The sequence below is a fragment of the Aptenodytes forsteri genome, unplaced genomic scaffold (genome assembly GCF_000699145.1).
Source record: "Aptenodytes forsteri isolate BGI_AS27 unplaced genomic scaffold, ASM69914v1 Scaffold270, whole genome shotgun sequence".
NCBI lineage: Eukaryota > Metazoa > Chordata > Aves > Sphenisciformes > Spheniscidae > Aptenodytes > Aptenodytes forsteri.
Genome location: NW_008794631.1, coordinates 447,824 through 471,173, shown reverse-complemented (window position 1 = coordinate 471,173; position 23,350 = coordinate 447,824). Strand labels below are relative to the sequence as shown.

The following is a 23,350-nucleotide window of genomic DNA, read 5'->3' as shown; positions in this document are numbered from 1 at the left end:
GATTGACTCACACAGAGCTCTGACGTCTTTCATTTTCTTTAGGAGGAGGTGCCTTTTGACTGACTTCACAGTACAATTTGATGACTTCACTCCAGAAGAAAGACAACCCCTTGATTCTGGGGACCAGCCTGAAACTGACGGGAGTTTTAGCACTTGTTTCAACACAGCCAAGTTTTCGCCTTCTGCACTGGGGTTCCTTTTAAGCAGCTCCTGAGTTTGCACGCTAAGCACAATGCTCATATAAGCAACAAATACTGCTGAGGCGACTGGAATTGCAAAGCTGGACCGCTGTGCTCTGCACCGAAACTCCCACACAACCTACTGCATTCACCTTTCATGGGTGCCCTGTGGCATCAGCCACAGACAGATGCTCCAAATGGGCTGTGGCATGAGAGATGCACAATCCCCTCGTTAGGTTACATGGTTTGCCAGCACCAATGATGCAGAGGCAATGATGAGGACAGCAGATCAAGGGCATGATCTGAAAGGATCTGGATTCAGGCCCAGGTGTCTGCCTGTGCAGGAGATCATGATGAAACACGCACATTTCTTTACAATCACAAGAACTACACACTGTGATTATCTTTTGGCAGCCCACTATTGCAAACTGCAACAACCTCTGGGATTTTGGTGCAATAAAGCCTTTAAATCATAGCTCGGGCAGACTTCTGGAACAAGCAGCAACTGCGCTCTGGTGTTTAAGTTTAAAAACATATAATTAGCTGTGAGGCTTTCCTATACTTTCCACATTACAAATCTGTCATGTATCTCTCTGACTGAAAAAAATGAGTTTCATTCAATTACCAATACCCAATAACACTTAACAGAATTAGAAAGGTGACTATTTCCTTCTTGGTTGAAACCTGACAGCAAAGTGCTTTATAATCCAAAAAGTCTGACACACATCCAGCAATTGTTTGTCTTACCAAATCAATGATAAATGCTAATGCTCAGATCTGTATGCCTGAAACACTTGATATTTACTCCACAAAAAAAATTCTTGGTTAGAAGTTTCTAGCTTATACCTTAAATATATAATAAAAATTCAAAGCCTTGAAATTTGCTGGGCTAGAACCTTTAGCAGTGAAAACTGTTACTGGGATTGGCGCAAAGTTCAGTCTGGAGTAGAGGCCCATGACTTTGAAAAGATGGAAATCCTGCATGCAGAGGTGGGCTGATATATAATTTCATGCATGAACAAGCAGAACTTATTTTGAGATTCACTTGTACCTTTTCTGTACCATTAGAAATGAGCATAATTCCACTTGCAATTGAAAATGGGACTTAAGACATTCTAAGCATAACCCCAAAACATTGTGTTGATGTTTGAGATAGGGTGTTAATTTGAACAGGGGATTTTAAAAGGTAAGCTGGGAAGTGAGAAAAAAGGAATTTATTTGTGAAACAACTGTGAATAGACTTTCCACTCTTGTATTAAAATTTTAACTGGGTTATAATAGCATTTAAAGGCAGAAAAATTCAAGACCAGCTATTAACATATAAATATAATCCAACTTCTCATTGCAGTTACAAAGCATCAGAGGTATTTCTAACTCAAGCCTTTGCCTATTTACTCTATGCACCAAAGCAGCTAGTGGCGTAAAAGTGAGAGGTTTCATGGGCATCATGTACCTCTTTGCAGCTGTAGCTGTTTCAAAGCGTGACCCCAAGAGCTTGAACAGATAATAAAGAGTGTCACATCAGGGAGGCTCCCCTTTCTGAAAGCTAAGCGGAGCTTCTGTCAGCCAAGTGGCTTAATTCCACCCTATAAAAGGGGAGTATGGGGAGGGGGAGAGGAGAAGGTCCCTTGTGAAGGCATGGAGAGAGTCAGGAGACAAGACTGATTGATCTATGGTCCTTCCCTGTGGCTAGCGCCACAGGTACGTTTTAACCCCTTGTGCTGAGTACAGGGACCGTGAACTGGTTTTCTTGCAGAGCAAAGTTCTTCCAGCTATAACGTTCCTCAGCATCATGCTGAATTATCAGATGCAGAGGTGATAACCTTGTGGAGGTGACAAAAACTGGGACATGCTTCCCTTGGAGAGGGTTCAGCACAGTAGCTCCAGCACATTCTGGCACATCCCAGCTAGCTCAAAGCCAAGGGCTCTGCTGTGGCTTGTTGTGCTGAGGCAAGGGCACAACACAGCAAAATGCACACCTTGACTCCCTTGTGCCTTATGCCCATAATCTATCTACACGGAGGGCAGACGGGCTCTGCAAAGTCAATCTGCTGCTTTCACACAGGACAGCAGGAGACACAAACAGATGAACAGAGCTGCATTTCTTGCTCTGCAGATACTTACCGGGACAGTCAAAGCAGTCCTTCAGGAAGTATTCACTGGAGCTGGGATAAATCTATGACAATTTACACCTTTGCCAGAGAAGGGTGGAAACTGGGAAGGACACCACACCTTGATGAGGGGCTCCAAAGGCAGCATAAAATAACACCATCCTTTGCAGTGGCTTCTGTTAGGCACCAGGCAGAAAACCCAGTCTAAAGTTAGAACCTTATTAACTTTCACAGCAAAGTGCTCGCAGAGCTATATTTGTAGGGATCTAGAAAATCTATTTCTGTTTATATTTTCAAGTCTGTTTAATTACCTTGGTGAGGCTAACAAATAAAGAAACATTCTGCTGCTTCTGAACAGAAGAGCTGCAGCTAATCCTGAAGGTCTTCCCTTCATTTCCAAGATCCGTGGGTGCGTGTCTTTTATAAATGTGAACTCATTCAAATCTTTTCACCATTTCCCCCACTTTCTTTTTTTTTTTAATATCCATTTCATTCTCACAGGTGTCAGAATACAGTGACAGCTTTGATCTTATTGGAGATAACCATATGTGGGCAGATTCTTTTTCTTGAAATGCAGACTGGGAGTGGATCCAGAGGTCAAGCCAGAAGGTTACATATATTTGAAAACCTCGTTTAAAAGAAAATCCCTTTGTGTGGCTTCTAATATGCCTTTGGATGTGAATCTTGAAATACCTAGCTATGAAAGCTGCTCTCTGTATCACGATGTTCCAAGTCTTAAGAAAATTGAAGTTCAAAGAGAAGGGCAGACTAAGACAGTTGGGTTTATAGCTATGGAACAAGCACTTTTTTTGCAACATCAAAAGCGCTGATAAAAGCAGTCCACCAATTCAGGATAAGAGTATATTATTTCATGTATTAATTTGACAGTGTGCTAGCATTAATACGAAGATCTCCTTTTTCACCCCATTACAAGATTGATTTTGTGCATTACAGAGGAGTTTAAAACACCCACACTATAGCTAATCAAAGTCCTAGTTTATATGAAGGTCATATGTGTCCTCTGAGGTCTGACTTTCACATGTTTTTTTGAAACCACTAAATTCTTAAGTAGTGAAACCTGCCAGAATTTGCGTGAAGTACAGAAAAAGGGGATCTATGTCCCGCAGACTTTTCAAAATGCTGCAGATTTATTGCAATATGTATGGGTCCTGCAAGTTACCAATACCAAGGATGCATAACTCAATTAATATTTTCATTTTCAGAGTGAATGTCATGACCTTACTGTATTGGAACTTTATTTAATTTAGGTGAGGTATGTATGTGGATGATGCTACACTGGGAAAAGTAAGTATGGAAGACAAAACACTCCAGTTACATGGCCTCTGACTCTGGATAAAGAAGTTGAAACTGAGTCTCCCTGATACAAAGCCTATCTTTCTTCCCATCATGCTTCTCCTCACAGGGGCATGTCCCTTAGAGGGGCTGTAGTTCCTAATGATGGGGAGTGGGGTATGTGTGTGCTTCTTTTTCTTAACTGGGGGGCAAAGCATCTGGAGTGAAAGAACACAGGGCAGAGCAGAAGGAATTTTGCTCCACTCGAGCAGGGGAGGACCCAGATACTCCAAGAGAAGTACCAGCGATACCATCTCAAGAAAAAGGGAGTTAATAAAAAATTCTGCTTGTAGCCATCACTGCTGCTGTTCCCACCTTTCCAAAGGAGCAGCAGGTGGGGCAGGATATTAATTTATTACAGTATTCTAGTTCTCTGGAAGACATCAAGTCAAAATGTAGAAAGACATCTATAATTTCTTGCTTTTACATTTTTGCAATTAAGAACAGTAAAAAGCGGTGGTTTGTGGTTGTGTTTTTTTTAAGAGACAAAATAAATGAGCGCCATAAAAGCAGCACACTCGGATGGGGGCAGACATGCTTCTAGGGGCCTGCGCTGGGCTAAACTCTAATTGCAAATGATAACATACGTGAGGTAGTGACACGCAATTCCTCTTTACGAGACCACTCCTGAACTCCTGCCAAAAATCCCTCTGTATGCCACTTAGTGCTTCAAGACAATGGAAGAATAATGACAGGTCTGTAAAATATGCTGGAATTGACAGTTCTTATTGTTCTGAAAACTTTTTGTGACGCACAGGAGTTTTCAGATTAGCACTGCACAATGTTGAACAAAATGGGTGTCAAGCAAATCAATGAGCTTTTCACGATTCACTCGTCTTTGTTTTACTGCTGTTCCATTTTTATTCTGTGCTTGGTGTTGCTTTGTTGTGTGCACTTGCCATTTGAGATGCGAGTGTGCATGTACTGAACAGGGACTGAGAGCTTTCTGTAACTTGGCATGATGCTCTATGTAAGCCAAGTCCTAGCATGGAGTAACTTTTCCTAGAAATGTTTTTTTCCAGACACAAAATAAGGAACTGTTCTCATTTGAGCTGTTAGTCTCATTTGGAGTTACGACTGTCTGCAATTCATTTGGATGAAAACATATCAGAGCCACCTAAAGAAGAGTATTTGGTTTGTAGTTTGCATAAAATTGTACCTATTTGAATAATGGGGTGAAAACAAAAATGCAGCTGAGGCAAAACTGAAGACTGGTGGCTCTAGCATGTTTACCTAGAACATGAATGACCACAATGTTTCTACTGAAACTGAAGGAGGGTTAAGATCCAGGGGAAGAATGAATATTCAAATTCAGCATTTCTGGATATGTATAAAGCCTCCCTTCTGGATTTCTGCTCTACGCTTCCAGTATAGACTAACATAAGAGAATGAGGCTCTGCAAGCAGACAAAGGATAACCTATTTAAGTTTAAAGCCCATGGAAACAAGGCAAAACCTGTGGAATTCCCGGTCCACTCAGGTTTTCAATTTTACTGTTGCTGAGGAAAATGGAGAGGAAAACCTGCTGCCTTTGTAAAAATCTTGCTCTTCCAAGAAAAACGTAAGCACAAGACTGAAGTTCAGATCGATGTCTGGTGGCTTCTCGTGTAAGTGAATGGCGGTATGCCAATTTGGTCTGGCACCAAGCGTTTTAGAAGACATGAGCCCATCAAAACCAAGTGTTTTCCAATGCAACCAATTAAAGCTACCTCAAGATAGCATTTTTCAGCTTCTGCATCCTCCCAACTGCTGCCAGCATGCCACAGCTCTCACTGATGCCTACTCACTCCTCTGTTGCTGGAACTCTTATAGCCTGGGAATCTGAAATGCCTCTCCCACATAGATCATTCCCAAGCACTAACGACAAGCAACTGTTCTCTGCACCATCAGGTCAAAAATCTAATGCAAGCGTGCCTTTGACTGCAACACAAATTTTTCTACCTCGGGCACCACTGTGGTTTGACTGATCCATTGCGCTATCCAAAGCTTAGCAGTTATAGGCTGTCTCTCTCCCTCCCCGTCCCCCTCCTTTATCTACTAATGCACAGGGATAGACAAGCACACAAATCCCTTCAAACAAGGTTATGGGAGATATAGGAACTCTATCAGTCACACAGTATTTGCCTAATGCTAGTGACGAAACTTGAGAGATTTATGTTGTTTGAACTATACCTCTGGAGCTCTAACAAGAACTAAAATACCATCTTAAAAGTTGCAGTGACCTTAAAAGACAATGTTCTCCTAGGCTTTCACATTATCAATCAGAAAATAAAGCAGAAGGTAGTATATATAGAATTAAAAACCCCCAAAGGTGCAATGGAGCTTCATTCTGATGCATCCCAAAGGTGTTCAAAATGACCAGCATGGAGCCAGGAACAAACCATGCCCAGGTGTGCAAGAGTCCAAGCTCTCCCTCAGCTTTTTATGGCATATCTCAGCCTAGATCAAAGTATCCACCTCCAAGATGGGAAGTGGGCACATCTCTTTGCCTAGACGGCGGTACATGATGGGATTTTCAGCTACATCAGTGCTAAGTAAATACAAATAAATGATACAAACCCCTGGGGAAGGTGACATAGCAGCTAAATATGTGCTTCATTTCAAAAATTTCATTCTTGGCACTTGCATCACTGCTAAACAAAAATAAGCATTGCAATAAGAGCTAACAGTTCTCTCTTTTTTGCATAGATTAGGAAAATTACGTTGTTTTTAAGCCCAGTGCCATAGGATGCCTGGGGCCATCATTTCAATAAAAGGCAACCCAAACATCCCTGGGAAACAGGGAAAAGTGACATCTATGCCGTCAGAAAAGGCAATAATTCAAGCTTAATGAGGGGTCCTCCTGCATTTGTGATACACCGCGTTAAACACTCAAAAGTACACAGAGGAGCTTAATATAGCCTTCACCAACAGACACTCTCACTGTGTTGATGCACTGAATTCTATGTTCCCTATTTTTCTAATTTATTTTGATCGAACAGTTCTTGAAAACACTGACAATTCTTTTTGGCATCAGCTCTGAGGCAACGCAGATTCCTTTAACTGAAGAGATATGCTCCACGGACACACCTTCCTGCCACAACTTGCAAGGTAGTATCTCAAAATCAAAGCTGACCAGTTAAGCCATATCTAAAAAAAAAAAAAAAAAAAAATCACACTCTCAGCCTGAGATTCCCAGGCAGCAATGTGACTTCCCGGCAGCTCCCAACACTGGGAAAGGAAGTTGTGCATTTAGTTCTAAAACGAACACAAGACACCGAAAATGGATCCCTAAAGAGCCACCAGATTCATATGATGTTTGCACCTAGTTTGGTTACTATAAAATTCCTGATACACATGACTAGCTCAGGCATAGAATGAAAATACAGAAAGTTTTTTCTAAATCTTGTTGTTCCTATTTCTGTCCTTTCTCCTATGTATTTTCACAAACCAGATAAGATGAGTACAGCCTCCGAGAGGGTTAAGCAGAGAGTCACTCATGAGCTCCGTGCAGCAAAGCTCCCGGACTAACAGCAAATACCTGATAAAACATGAACAATGCTGAGCTGAATTCATGGCTGGTGTAACTCAAGCAATCCCAGAGGGTTACAGAGGGACAGATTTGTACACACCCCCTCCCCCATCTAAATATACCATTTCTGCTTTACAGAATCAAAAGCAGAGTCCCAACAGGCAAAGGAATCAACTTCTAACTCATGCCCCTCAATGGTGAAAAAGGAAACTCTCCACACTTTTCACGTACTCACCTGTTTCATCAACAAACAGGAAAGCTTTTGAATTAAATGTGTTTTTTAAAAGCCTCCTCCAAAGAAGAAATGACTTACCCCCCCCCAAAAAAAACATAAAGGGCAGGAAAAGCAATGGTTCTCTATGCTGAGCACAGTGATGAATGATGAGCAACTCGTGTTTTCTTGGCTCAGGGTCTGAACTAGTGTTTGACAAACCATTGTAATAACGTGCCTGTTATTATTATACCAACACCACAAATGCTGGTGACTACATATGGGCACCTCGGACTTTTGTGCCTGCGATATTCTGCTCCATGTGGTTTGCTTTCCTTTTCAAAGACAGAGGCGTTCTGAAATGCCTCGGAGAAAACAGCATCCTTCCACAGACTAATCTTAATTAGGCTAAACAACCACCCAAGGCAACGCAAACAGCTAACTAGTTTGTCTGATGCCTGAAACCATTAGGAAGAACACGTCTCGCTACATGCGAAACAAAACTGAGAAATCCTTCGCGCTATTTGCAGTTGTTACTAATTTGCTTTTGCCATTCCTCGACACCATTTATTGATCTGTGCCCGGGCTGAAATAGCAGGATAAAGTACACGGATTTACTTACAGAGATCCCGTAGCTCCATCGTTCCCGATGACAAATTCGCCTCCCACACGACAGCGAGCGAATGACTTAATGCTGCTTTTTGCGGAAGGCACAATGCGCGCGAGCGGCAGATGGTCTCCGACGAAGCTCTCTAACGAGATCCGTCCTCGGCGTAGCCATGTGAGAGGAGCAGACCCCCTCCTTTACACACCTTTGCCTGCTCTCCCGTCCCCGTGCTGCCGGGGCGAGCATGTAGCTTTGCTTATGTTGCGGGTACCCGACGGCCAGTCGGGCTCCCATTGGCACGGCCGGGCGGCAGCAGCCAATCGCAGCCCGCTCCCATTTCGGGGAAACTCCTGCCCATTTATTTAGCATCTTGGGAGACCATATTTCTGAGAAAGAGCGCCGCTCCCCCCAGCATCCTACCATCAGACGGGGTGCGGGGGGGGCGGAATAAATAAATCAGAGCTCCCCATCTCTGGGTCTCCCCCTCTCCGCCTGCTCGTTTTTTCCCAGGGCCCGGCGCTCGCCCGGAGGGAGCGAGGCAGCGCCGGTGGGGACCCGGCACCCGCGTCCACCTTGGCGGGGGCCGTGGGGGAGCGCGCCGGAGCTCCACAATTACTCGCTCCATTGCCATGGAAACAGCCTGGATGCAGCGGGCTGGATTTGTGTAGCACATCTGCTGCCAGGCTCATAATCAACTGCAATCTCATCTTTTTTTCCTCTGCTCTCACTGCTTATTTGATTGCGAGTTTGCTTTCTCTTTTCATACACGCTGGGAAAGTACACGCAGACAGAGCTGTGCACACGTTGACTTTCTCCCTGCACAAACACACCGTGTTACGTATATGCATATGAACATATGTACATGAGAAGTATTCACTCGTATGCATGCATTTGCTAAGGAGGTACACTCCCTGTGTGCCCACTTGTATTTCCAGTTTGAGTAACGGACCAGCACAAGACAAGACTGCTGTATGGGCCGTCAAAATACCACATTTCACTTTCCAGTTCCATAAACTGCATCTGTCCAAAATGAGGTCAAAACCTGACACAACTATCATGAAACTTCCTAAGCAATCTGCTGTTTTGCTAGTGGGCTTCCAAAATTATATCTGGCACCCACAGAGGGTGACCTGAGTCTTCAGGCAACTAATTCTACACTGGATGTTCCCTATTCTGCTCAGGACCTGATGAAACATGCCACCAGGAAAACTTCACGCACAAAAGGGTTGTTATCGATGGGTATAAATCTCTGTGCTACCCTCTGACAAGACAAGAAAGGAGAGATGACTAGGTCAGAAGAGGAAAGAAAGCAAAGGGACTTGGCAGTTTGGGGTAATTTCTGGCTACTCCTCAGACTTTCTCTGGGACACTTGAAAAATCTTTCATCCTCTCCAGGCTTCTGTTACTGAAACTGCAGAGTGGGGAGACTATCTAAATGCATCCATTTATATTACAAAGATAACCCCAGACAGACTATGAGACACTGCCATACTATTATAATGGTGTTAGAGAAGAATTTCAGATGGAAAAAAGGAGGACACGTTCCTTTTTCACGGACACTTACTTTCATTTATTTAACTAAAAGAATAATAAAAAATGAAGGCCCCTCTGAAAAAAAAAACCATTCCTGTATTACTCTAATAAAAGATAACCACTGCATTAGCCATTGTAAATAATGGCATTTTAAAACGCGTCGTGACAGTGTCTTGCAGATAGATTCCCAGATCTCCTTGTATAATAAACACCACTCCTTGTTAAATGTCTTCTACCAGCCTTCTGTGGGCCTAATCCAGAGTCCAGGAAGCTCTTTGAAGCCTGTTGGTCTAGTGCTCCAAAGCAAGGCCAAGAACAGAGCGCTACACCAGGAGATCTGGCTTTTCAGGGCATCTGTCACTCAATTATCATTTTTGACAGAGAAATGAGCTTTTAAGAGAACTGTATTTTTTAAGCGAGCTTTTGAGAGAACTGTATTTTTTAATGGCTCAGGATGCCATAAGGATTCACCTCTTGCAGTGCTGTACTTCTTCCGGCTTTTCATTTTCCTTTAGAGCAGCACCACCTCCTACTTCCTGCAGCACCTTCGCTATAATCATTACCCTGAGCTTGCAGGCTTTTGCGGTCACTCTTTGAGTTCTGAAACATTAAACTGTGAAAAGATGTTCAATGTGCATTTTAGGGGAAGGGGGGGGCTAATTAAAAAGCCTAGATCTGCTGACAGGACTTGCTGGGGAAAAAGCAATCCATCCAGTTCCATCTCCCTCCCACCCCTCCTTCCACCTAAATCACTGAGGGGAGAGGGTGGTCTGAGGGTGTGGAGCATACCATCATTTGCGTGTGAATGATGAAAGCAGCTCAGCACGTTCCAACGTTCATGTTGCTAGCTGTTATTGTCATGTCTTATGGACTGGAAGCATTGTCAATATGTGGAGCTTAAGATAGTCACGCAAACCATAAATAAATATATAAAATGCTACCGGACAATGAAAAACAACTGTCACATTCCTAGTGGGTTTCTATACTGAAATTTTTTTTTAAGCCAATATTAAATTGGAAAGCTTCCTAATCAAATGAATTTTTCCTTTCTGTTGTATGATACACAGAGTTCAAAACTCTCCATCAGGCCGTGCTTTGTTAAACAAAGCACTGCTGCAAGCAAACGTAATGATTATCAGGGCAACTTTGAAGTATCTGGGGAAACCTTTCTTTGGCCCAGTTTCCAAAACTCTTCATCTGCATTTCACCCACTGACAGGGAGAAGACTGCGTCCCAGATTAGGGCAACCAGTCAACAGCTCAGAAGACCCATTTTTAACGTCTTTTCCTGCCATAGGAAAGGAACAGAAGTGACAGAGATCTCTGCTTCTGACGGCAGCGAGCGGTTAGATTTAACTTTAAGAAACCTCACCCTTTGTCACCTTCTTTTCTTAGTAATCTCCCCTGTAAATTGCGTTTCTTTTCCTCCCAAGGTTGTGGTGTGAGAATAAACAGACTAAGAATTTTGCTGCACTCTAAAGCAGGACAGGGCACAAATACCTAAGAAAGCTTTTAAGGGAGATCAAAAATTCAAGGCTAGAAAAATCCAAGCAATTTCAAAGCAACATAATAAATGAGATTTGTGAAAAATCTTCTAAGACAGCGGGATAAAATGATGTTGTCAACCAAAAGGATCAAAGATTTCCAGGAGGACTTCACACCGAAGCTGCTATTTGCCAATCCGACAGCAAGCTCTCAGCAGTATGCTGTCATAGGCTAAGACCTGTTTGTGTGTGGGAGCTGAGGAACAACCAACAGTGATATAATGCTTACTCATCCTTCTAGATCGTGGGTTTTACTTTTTTTAGCCTAGATACCTACGTGGGGAAGATGGTTAACCTGCTAACACTTCCCAAGTCACAGACTCGCTGGTTGGCTCCCAGTGACTCCTGTTCCAGCGCCATAAATTACCTGCCAATTCTCAGTAAACTTTCCATCCCTTTCAAAAGTCCGTTTGTAGAAGCAGCTAATTTGCACCAGGAACAGCTAGTCCTATTCATTTATTCCAGGAATACCTACAGATTTCCCTTCCACATCTGTGTTCTTGAAGCAGCAATTAGGACCTAGGCTGTAGATAGTACAAACAAGTATTTCAGAGACTTTCAAGGCCAAATTTAGTTTGGTTTTCCCCAAATCCTAATATCAGAAAACCTTATGCCTCCTTTATCAGGAGCCCCCTACGCTTTATTTCAAACAAGCAGGTTTGGGCATTTTTGTATGTTTATTTTTTCTAATATTACTGCATCTGAGAAGTTTTTGGATAGCAACGCATAAACACAAATTAAAATGAAAACGCTGGGCCACAGCATAAAGAGATATCTATCCTTTCTGCCACTTAAGACAGCCTTACTACAAACCACAGAGCTTATCTGACTAGGAACGCCAAGTGATTTATAAGCTGCTGAAAACACTGTCAGGAACACAGCTTTGCAAATCAGATTAGACATGACCTTCAGAGGTGATCTGCCACCACAGCACCCAGGAAGGTCTATATGAATTACAAAAACACAGAACCTTTCGTTCTGCAAAGCATGGATGGGTTTGATTTCCACCATCCAAGCACCAATGTGCATGTTCAATATTCACTACCTCCTCCTGTACTTCAAGCACAGGGAACATTCAAGTCTCTTCCTGCACCACCAGGCAAGTTGGCCCCCTTCTGAGGATGCATACGTATGTTAAAAGCCTTCGAGATGCAGGGAGGTGCGTTAAAGAAAATCTCCACTTCTCTTATACAAAGGAAATTAGAGCTTTATAGAGTTTCATACAACAGTCTTGGACATAGACAACAGCAGTCTGGATGATGACTGTCTAGGGGTGTTGAATCTGCAATAATTCTTCATCTTCTCTGACAACTGAAGTTCTTCAGCTAAGCCAAAGACAGCCTACAAACAATCCTGAAATTGGCTACAGGAACTGACATGAATATTTCTCAGTTTTCCTATTGCTAAACGATTACACGTAGTCTGGGTGGTGAAAGGAGACTTCCTAGTCTAGACAGCATGACTGTAGGCTCCATTTCCACCTCCAGCGTTAACTCCAAGAAGATCTAAAATGCCTCATGTTTAATGCAGAACCGAAATATCCCCATCTTAAAAAACAACAACAACAACAAAAAAAATAAAGCCACCACAACCACACATAAGAAACCTGGTGTAAAAAAAAGGAAGAAAGAAACTGGGTTGCTTAGAGGAAGACTATTCTGTCACAGTGAATAGATTTGAAGTTGCATAGATTTGATATACACTAAAGCCACCACAACCACACATAAGAAACCTGGTGTAAAAAAAAGGAAGAAAGAAACTGGGTTGCTTAGAGGAAGACTATTCTGTCACAGTGAATAGATTTGAAGTTGCATAGATTTTGATATACACACACACACACAAAAAGAAAATTATTTCTAACCTTGACAATGGAAACAGCAAAGCCCTATCTGATCAACAACCTCAAATGATGTTTAGGTTTAGAGGTAGTGTCATATACAACCACAGTTAGTTTGTCTTTGTATAGCTATCATATAAAAAAAACCCTCTTAAAATACACAAGCCCCTGCAGCTGTCTACAACCTTTAAGTCTTGCCATTTCAAACATACATAGCAGTCATATAGCATGAAAGGGCACTGAAGAATTTCAAATCAATTATAATAAATCCAGACAGTAGACAGAAAAAGGTTTCACGGTACACGTCATCGACTTCAAGATTCCTTACATAGCACTCTTAAGCACACAACTGCAAGGGCCACAGAAATCACCTTCTGAGTTTTACGACCCTGTATCAGCGCTATCTGCCAAATCTATCACATATTCATCATCTGCAGTTGGGGTTAGGGTTTCTCTGCTCCCTCCTTTGCTCACTTTGTTCAAATGCGATCATAATTTTGCATCAAAAACCCTTTGCAACATGCTGAGAGAATTTTCAGTCATGTCATCTTAATCTTGGTTTTCTCATTTACCCACTTGGTTTGGAGCACACATGGCCAGGACAGAACAATTTCACATCACTGCAGCATTTTACCTGCAATATTCTTCTACCTTTAGCTACTTCTCCAGCTCATGCTTTGCACAGACTGCCAAACAAGCAACACAAGCTGGATTTATCTGCAATCCGAACAGTCTGAGACTTCCCTTTAATGCTTGGTCTCCATAGGACGGGAACTGAGGTATGTACATTGTACTACTAATACTGTTGAAACAGATTATGCCATGTATGTATTTGGTCTTGCCTCTCTTACATGCATGTACGCTCCCCTCCATCTTATTCCTTAGTGCATTTTGGTTTTCTTCTTCTGGAAGATGCAGATTAAATCTCTACTCGATCATATGAAATGGCAACAGAATGATTTATTTTTACTCTTCTGCTTTTAACAAAACCGAAGAACAATAGAAGGGACAAAATAAAGAAAAAATTCATCTCTCTCAGGTATCTGAACTTACTTTGATGCTGTCACAGTTCACCATTTAAATAATGATGCATGGGGGTTTTTTTAATATGTTAATTACATAAATAGGTACTAAGGAACTACTTAAACAGGAGATTATTTACCCCATTGACTGTAGAAGCCCATGTGTCAGCACATCTGCTGCACAGAAAGATTAAATCTGTTCACACAAAATTCATGCTCTCTCTTGCTAATGGGGAAGAGGTTAGTGGTGTGAGACCTGAAGCAGGGGCTTTGGGTTTTATCCAACAGGCCCTTAAGACTGGCACAATGGATCACGTTAGCAAACATCCCTAGATTTCTAAAAACCCTGTACATACTTGCTGAGGCATTCTGGAAAAAGAAATAGCATTTTTATTCAGGAGAGTTTTCTACATGTGTGGTTTAATTTCAAAAGCTTCTGCTCTGTGTTATTTAAGGGTAACAATCAGACGCCCAGCAGCCTTTAGAGGAACTGTATTAGTGTGATTATGCACTTTTAAGACCAGAATGACAATTCTGGTTCATGATGTTTAGAAAGAGTGTACTGAAAACAGCGAAATTACAGAGTTATCTTTGCCTTGGTTGACCTTCCCAGCTGCTGTTGAAGGACCTCTAGACCATTATTTTAACAGCTGTTGATGGAGGCCTATCCACCATTTATCACATTCATTTCAAGCTACTTCCGCATCACAGGCTCGCAGGGAAGGGTAAGGGTCAGAAGGCTCTGGAGGTGCAGAAAGCGATTGCCAAGACCACAGTTAACGGGAAGAACAGAAAACATGAGTCTAGTCTCCAGGTCCAGCAAGTGCGCAACAAACTTTCTTGAGAAGAACAAGCTCTGTCTGCTTCCACCTCACAGGCATGAAAGTCAAATTAATACTCACATAAGCTGAAGGAACAGTTAGGGCTGTTTACCACGTAGTTATTTTTTTTTGCAAGTATGCTCTAATAGGGGCAATTTACTGAGTGGATGCCTAGCTTTAGCTAGAAAGGGCAATACCCTCCATACCCTCACAGGGCAATTTGGGGGACACAAAATGAGTTACTGACACTCCTATACTGTGTCAGTCTCTGGCAGCACACCGTTCCCATGAGCTTCAGAGCCTCCCTAGGTTAAGCTGGGCTTTGCAAACATCCCTTTCTCAAAGACATTAACAGCCACTTTTTCTATCCATGTACATGGAAACGTGCAGCCAAATATACATACCCCAAACACATGTCGCATGCACAACAGAAGCATGCCCACACACGCCCATTCACAGACAAACGTAGTATAAATAATCTCACTATATAAATAGGCTTGCTTAAATGAAGTCTCTTGCTTAAATAAGGCTGACATAAATACTCTTTCTTTTATGTTGTCTGTTGCATCTCATGTTTAAGTCTGGAAAGTGGCAACCATTTTGGAATGACTGGAGAAACCCCAGCAAAGCATATTAACACCCCACTCTGAAAGTCAAACGATATGAAGGACAGGTGAGCTCAGCATCCTGATGTAACATATCACTGGTGAAGATTTTGTGAAAAGGAGAAAAGGCAGGCAACTTTTTTTTGTGTCTCTGATATCAAGATAGATAAATATTAGTAAGACAGGCAATAAGAAATTGCAATCAGAGGAGATCCTCGAGCGCTAAAGCAGCAGCCCACACAAAATCAAAGTTATAATACATTCTCAGTTGCACCAAAAAAAAAAAGGGGGGAAAAAAGTATTGGAAAAGGAAAAGTAACTTTCTGCATCTTTGGAAGGACACCAGATGATTGTCCATACTCCTCACTATGCTCATGTCTGTATTCATCAATATGGTTTTATGGACATTTTCTGTCTTATCCTTTTAAAAACATCTCAAGAAACTGTTAAGACTGTTTTCTCTGAAGATGGGTAGGAAGGACCGGCTGTCAGAAAGGACTCTCTGAACCTCCATCCAGCAACCTTACTTCACATTCAGCCCACACACCAGGCCCAGCTCTATCAGTGTTCTGGCTCGTTTTGTCAGGGCTGTTGCAAACGCTCAGAACTTCCTTCCCACTAATGAGTCTCTTTCTAATCGATCTTCAGAGTACATATTTCTTCAGTCTCAATCATCCATGAGCTAAAGATTCTGTCAATACTGCAGCATGGCCATGCTTGCCATCTCAGAGGCAAATCTTGCCTTGTACTCACTCTCTTCATTGAACTCTGCTCTTTGCACATGGTAGGTGGAATGATTACTTCATCTTCCAAGTGACGAGACAAATTTATAAAGGTCAAGCAATGCAGAGGCAGTTGCAACAGTGGGTACAAACTCCAAGTTTTCTTCTCCCTTCATTCCCCAGCCTCTGAAGCACAAACATATTTATAGTGCTAAGCCAGTAGTATTTCTACCTGTTACATTACCGCTTTATTCAGGGGTTGGACCATTTTCATTCCATTAATGCTTTCCTTTAAAAACATTTCAGAATTGGTTTTAAAAAAAAAACAAAACAAACTGATAGAGGTTTAAAAAGATTTCAGTCTTCCTTAATCATGCAGGGATATATTTTCAAAGCAGTATGCCAGGAGTATTCCACGTGACTCCCATTCATGTTGAAATTAGAGTCACCAGAATAAACCCCATATGCTGCTTTGAGAAGGTACTGCAACTTGTCCAAGGAAAATTTCTGCAGCTTAATGGTGCTTGCACAATTTTTCTGCCTGCTTTTCTTCCTTTGATGCCTGAATATATTTTTAACAGCCTCTTTTTTTTTTCTTTTTTGTTAATAACACTTTGTACTGTTTGGAAAAATAGAAGTGATTTGCTGGTTATCTTGGTTCCTTTGCAGCCCTTTTATTTTAAAATTATCAGTTTAATCAGAATAGCTTTGCTCTGTAGTATGCAAAACATCCAATATTACTCTTTTTTGATACGGTCACTGTAGACAACCTTTCGATCGGAGCCACAGTCCACAGTGAGGCCTGGCTGCCTTCCACACCTGAGCTGCTGTCCTATCCAGTGGGGCTCAATGTTTCCGCGTTAGCCTGAAACTAATTTTCACCTCTGGACAGCGGGGAACTTTTTTCCAGAAAGGCTGAGGCATAGTCTCTCCTTGGCAATAACAGCACCACTGCTTGTACTGAAGCCAGGCAACATGAATGTACAGGTTTTTACATTCAAGGTCCCAGTCTCATATGTCGATTTTCTGCCCAACACAGAGCATCCATAACATCTGTGGCAGCTGCAGAAGCCCACCCACCCAAAGCCAGCTGCAGTGCTGGGCTTGCCTTGAGTACAGCTTGTCCTAGTTTGCTTTGGTAATCACAGCGAGCATTGCATATGCTGTGCTCATGTACGCACACACTGATAAATGCCGGTTGATTATTAAATTTGTCATTTATGACTAGAGTCTTCCTGGTCACTTAAAGAGAGAGAGAGAGAAAAAAAAATTAATTTCTGACAGCTCCAGTTCTCTTGTCATTGCTCTCTAATTTTTACTGCTTACTAATGCCGTGCATGAGAGATTGTGCACAGAAAGACAGTGTGAATGCCTTCTCTTCATTTTTTCCTCATCCTTCTCATTACTGTCCCAAATTGCAACACATTTTAATTTCAGCCATTTACATCAAAAACGCAAACACTACATCTAACCACTTCATTACTTTAACCTTTAAAGGATGTAAAGAAAGGGAAAATATTTTGCTTAAATGTGGAAGGTGCTTCCACCACAGGGGAAAAAAAAATACGTCTCCTTGCTAACAGATCATGTATCAGGACAGGAGAAAAGAAACCAAGATAGGGTTGTCCCATCATTAAAGCACTGACAAGTGAGGTGTGGGCTAAGTTCCCATCTCTACCACTGATTTTCCAGGCAACATGCAGCAAAACATCATTTATGTATTCTTGTTATCCAATTAAAAATTAGTTAACATCACCTTTCCTTTCTCCTTTTTTACCCGTTGTATGTTCTGTCAATTTAAATGGCGGTCTCCTTTGGTCAGAAACCCATGCTTAAAAGAAAAACCTGAAACTTCCCAGAATGGTGGAGTGATAGCTTGCACATGGAGCTATAACCTGTAAGGAATGGAGCTTTAGCTAAAACAGAGGTCTGTGTACAAGACAAGCACTTAAAAAGAAAACCAAACCAAACAAACAAAAAAACCAACCCACAAACCAATGAACACCCCAAAAACCAGTCCACTAGTAGCCAAACATCGCTCTGCAATTGCGACACACATTGCTGCTTTAAGCATGAGGGCTCAAATACGCTAATGAGTTAGCGGTTAGACAAGTTACCACATCAGCCGAGCTGCAGTAGCAGCCAGTGGTCAATATTTAGTAAAACATACTTACCTAAATGTTAGCAAGAACATTTTGAGGAAATGCTTTTGACCTCACATTTCTGAAGGAGCTTGAATGCCCCTGAGTAATAACAGCTCAGCTGTCAGAGCTAAAACAAGTTAAAACCGCTTTAAAGGGGTCACTGCAGTTAATGGGGAAAGCCTGACTTCTTACAAGTGGCTACTGCATCCATCACAAGGATCTTTTGCACTTTCTTTAACATTAGAAAAAATTTATGAGATTGGTTGATGCTGCATCTGTGTTTGTTTTCATGATGAATAATGATATGAATTACTGTTTCTCCCTGTTTTGTACTGGATAAGAAAGCAGATTTTACACATAAAACTACAGAATAATTCAGGTTGCTAGAAAACCCTAGGCATCATCAAGCCCTGCAGACGCAGCAGAGCTACACTCAAGCTTAAGTCATGTTGCTCAGGGCCTTGTCTGGGTGAGTTTTGAGTTTCTCCAAGGATGAACATTCCATAATCTCTCTGTGCAACCTGTTCCAGCGCTGCACCAGTATCTGTAGTTGGGAATATTTTATCCTTACATCCTACCAGTTTCCTTCACTGCAACTTGTCTTTTCTTCTTTCACTGTGTACTTCTGAGAAGGGTATGCATCTTCTCTACAGCTTCTTGTTCAGGTAGTGGAAGCAGATACAACTGGATCCACCCTCCCCCCCCGCCCCCCAGCCTTTTCCAGGATGAACAAATCTAGTTCCTTCACATTCCCCTTGAACGCCACGTGCTCCATCCCCCTTAATCATCTTGGTGGCCCTCTGCTGGACTAGCTCCATTTCATCAATCTCTCCCCATTACTGGGGCACAAAACTGGACACCGTCCTCCAGCTGCTGCCTCACAAGTGCCAAGTTGGGGGGAATAATCCCTTCCTTTGACCTGCTAGCTATGCTTTAGCTAACGCAACCCAGCATGCAGTTAGTCCACATCACAGATGGGTGCACTGCTGATTCATCAACACAGTGACCATCCTACAAGCAAACACCTACAATTATATTTGTAAAACATGAAATTAGTCTTTCTGAGTCCTCAGTTTGCATTGGCAATCACCCATCCTCAGCTTGCTGTGGTGCAGAAATTAATATCAAAGCCCTGACCATCATAAAAATCAATACTAGAGACTGAAGTGTTACTCTAGTACTAAAATCAAGAAGCGTAGAGAAGGAAATTAGAATCATCAAATTCTTTCAAATGATAGTAACTAAAGCAAATTGAGCAGCTATGAAACATCCTGTTCTCTGGAGTTTAAAAGCAACAAGGCAATAAAAAACCCCTAACCCATGCATAGCCAAGTAAGTTTTAGGAAGAGATTTTCTTTCTTTTCTCCCCAAGTAGAACCACCAGTTTAAAGATTTTGCTTTAGCTGGTACCTTAAAGATTTTACACAGCGAAGGGCCATTTAGGCCATGTATATAACTGAAGCCATTTGCAAGCTGCATGTATACAATGCCTTCTACCTGAGGTTTATCTCCCAGATTGGTGGAGACAGTTCTTTTCTCTAAGTAAATTAAACTTTGCAACCCACTGTATGCGGAATTAGGCTAGACAAAAGACTATCCAGTTCTCTGCCATCATTATTAAAATGTTGTATTTATGCTGTTACTCATGAGGGAAGACTTTTTTTGTCCATATAGCTACATTTTTAGGAATAAGAAACATGTCTGTGCATGTAATTTTGACTTCACAATTTTAACAGTGTCCTTCAGATTTCTACCACTGCTGAAAATACGTAGCTGCCAGTAACCCTCATCCTGGCTTCACAAACTGGCTTCCGATATTCTATGACCTCAAAGGGTCTTTTCTGATCTCTTGACAGGAGATGTGGCTGTGCAAAGTAGTCAGCAGGTACCCCATCTATAGAAAGTGAGAAAAGTCATTAACACCCTCCTTAAGACAGGTGGAAGCGCTGTATGAGCCATGCTGTTGCTCCAAGGAAAGGGGACAGGCAGAAGGAAAGACTGGGGGAATAAATCCTGTTGGAGGTCAGAGTATTAAACAGGGAGAGAGGCTAAAGGAAGCTTCACTTAGAACAGAGAGAAATCCAGTAAGATTTCTACATCCAGTCACTAGTTTATATGCGTGCTTTTAAAAAAAAAATCACATACAGGCCTTAAAATGCAGAAGTATCAGTTATGTGACGATCAGATCAATTCAGATTTAAAAAAAAAAAAAAAAATTCACCAGGAAGAAAACAGCCCTTTAACAACTTCCAAATCCCTAGCTTACATAGAAAAAAGTTCTTGGAAGGAATCTGAAAATCTTGACAGCTATGAGATTACATCCTTCTTCTCACACATCTGAATTTACAAAAATAAGGATGTTCCATGTTCCTACTTGGTGACTTTTAAGACGTTATTTTCACTATGAAGGGCTGATCAATTGCTTCTGAAAAGGCTGACAGTGTAACAATGATACAGCGAGATCTGTAGTTTTCTTTTGACTCTTGGTTAAGTACAATAAGAAATTCTAGGCAGCCTTTACTATTCAAGCAAAATGGATACAACTGCAATTTTTAAGTTCTTGCTGCTGAGGTTCTCATATCAGCAACACAACAAAGATCAGCCAGTTTCCCTGAGACAGAAAACTGATGCTCGAAATCTGAAGATACACCTCCAGAGAGAAAAATTACCATAAAATTCAAAGCATGTGTGGAAGCTATTTCCCCAGATGCTTTCACTCCTCTAGACGCAGACTTGACATTCTTGATGCAAGGATGGTTCTCGAGCATTTCAGTTTCACGGTCGTGGCATGAATATCTTCAACTGACGTGTCAAGATCTTTAATCAGCTGCACTAATGTCTTCTTTTTCAAGGATTCTGACAGAGAATTTGGTATTTGTTTCTTCACCTGTCTCTGGTGTTTGTGTTAATATACTTACACGGTATCAAATTTGTCTCCATTCCTGCACTCAGCTTCTAAGGTGATATTCCTCAGCTTTCATATGTATTACTAGGGGCCTTGCTTCTCTGCTTGCCATGACCAACATATAAAGATAACTTGAGGAACTGGGAGGGAGCCTATCAATAAATTATCTTTCAGTCATTGATAAATCCACAATATTTTTCGTATGGCTATTCAAATCGACAGCGTAGAGGTGAAAGGGCAAAGAAAAAAGGGCCTTACCACTTTCAGAGGCACACACAACACTTTCCATCCTCCAGTAAGCTATTTTGCTCTCAATGGAAAAGTGGCAGAACCCAAGTTCACACGTCTCAGCTTCACTACCATTCCCAAGTAACAACTGCCCCTGCTGTGGTCTCAAGCCCAAATATTCTTTGGGGCAAAACCTAACACTTCCTTCAGAAAGTACACGCTAAATCTCTCACCTCCCATCCTCCTCCATTTTCCCACTCATCCAGTCTCTGGGAACTTGAGGACAGTTCACGTTAGCACACCAAAGCCCAGTTTAACCTGTGATCACTTAAGAAAGCTTTGCGCAGCCCATGTAGGACTAACTCTGCTATAGCTGCCCTACTGTTGGTGCCCAAGGTAACCTTTGGAAAGCCAGCAGAGGCAGGTACCTCTGTTGGCCCCGTGTGGACGGGGCAGACATGGCTTGAAGTAGCTGGTGTGTGTAAAGTTGAGGAGAGCCCATCCATACTCGTGCGCCATCTCTTCCTCTCACTCCGGCTCCCAGCAGCCCTCCCCTCCCATATGCCTCTATCACAGCCAGTCTCAATTTACACTGGTACATTGGGTAGCAGGATCATTTTGTCAGATGCTGGCCAATTACCTCATGTGCTAAAAATAGAGACACGCAACAGCAGCAGCAGCGACTGACTGGCAAACGCCTTTTTAATGGTGACTGACATATTCAATCAAGACAATACGCGAGACATAAATTGCAAACAATGAAGGACATTTGTATAAGGACAGATGAGACGAAAACAACAAAGCGCCCTGGCTTTGCTTACGAGACATGTATGAAAGATTTCTGCTGCTCTTTTCAACCACGGTGCTATTTAGATTACAATTACTTAAAGTGAACCAACAATAATACAAGCTCTTCTGCTACTCTAAGAGAGGCTATAAAAATCTCATTGTCAGCTGCATCATTCATCACGATAACCTCATTTCAACTGAAACAAAATCTCTGAGACATCACCTCACCCCCCCTCCTTCCCTTTTTTATTTGCCTATAATAAGGTCTATAGTCTGGGGAGCTCTCGGGCTGAATTCCATGCATTGTGATTCACAAAATGAAAATCTGGTATTATATGCCCACTGACATTCACATCAGCAGCAATTCATGCAGCAAAAAGCCATATGCCACGCACCTCTGATTGAACTGTACTACAAAAACATATCCTAGAAAGAAGAAATAAAAATACAGAGACAAGAGTGGTTCCCAGGATCCGATTATTATCCACACTTTAAGACAGGAATGACAGGGGCAATATCACAAAATACGCTGTTTTGGTGACAGTTCCAGTTAGGTTATATCATTTCCCTTAGTGACTAACACACTTTACATGCAAGTGAGGAATTCTTTCCCAGTGCAAAAGGTTTCTACAGAGTACAAAAAAAGCGGTTAGCACAGATAACCTACACTCAGTGTTTCTCCTCTGGTTATCAGGCTTTCCACTCAATCATCTTTTTCAAGGCTGAGATGTTTATTGGTTTGATCAGCACCCACAGAGATGAAATGAAGAGCACTTTGAAAATATAAAGTACCAACAGCTTTAAAAATTGCCATCTCTAGGGTGTTAAGCAGACCCATATGTGTTCTACAGTAACACAGAGACTTCATTAGAAAGCTGGGGGATAAAATCCACTCTGCCAATGATGGCTAGGTTTTTCACAAATAAGAGATTTCACTGCTGAAACCAACAGCGACTTTCATCACTGGGGAAGGGGTAAGACAAATGAGTTTCTGACCAAGGAATGGATTGTACTAAAATACTCTCTTCCTTTTTCTTTTTTTTTTTTTAAATAACAGATGTTTTGTTAAGACACCCCTTCCTTTCCTTGCTTTTTGCTTGAAGAATCCATCTCTTTCTTAGCGTACCCATCCTAGCATATAAATGGGCAGAAATTCAGCTTTAAAATGCTTTTCCTTTTAAGCTTATTCCCTCCATGAAATCATTGCATATGTGATCACTGGAGAAGGAT

At 41.8% G+C, this 23,350-nt stretch overlaps 1 protein-coding gene across 1 annotated transcript in view; it reads right to left on the bottom strand.

Moving 5' to 3' along the window:
• Window positions 1-8,062, bottom strand: part of LOC103894142 (engulfment and cell motility protein 1-like) — an 87,945-nt gene extending 79,883 nt beyond the window's left edge. The window contains exon 1 of the mRNA XM_009273466.2: window positions 7,987-8,062. The gene's annotated coding sequence lies outside the window, so the exon portion shown is untranslated. The remainder of the gene's footprint in view (window positions 1-7,986) is intronic.
• Window positions 8,063-23,350: the final 15,288 nt, after the last annotated feature.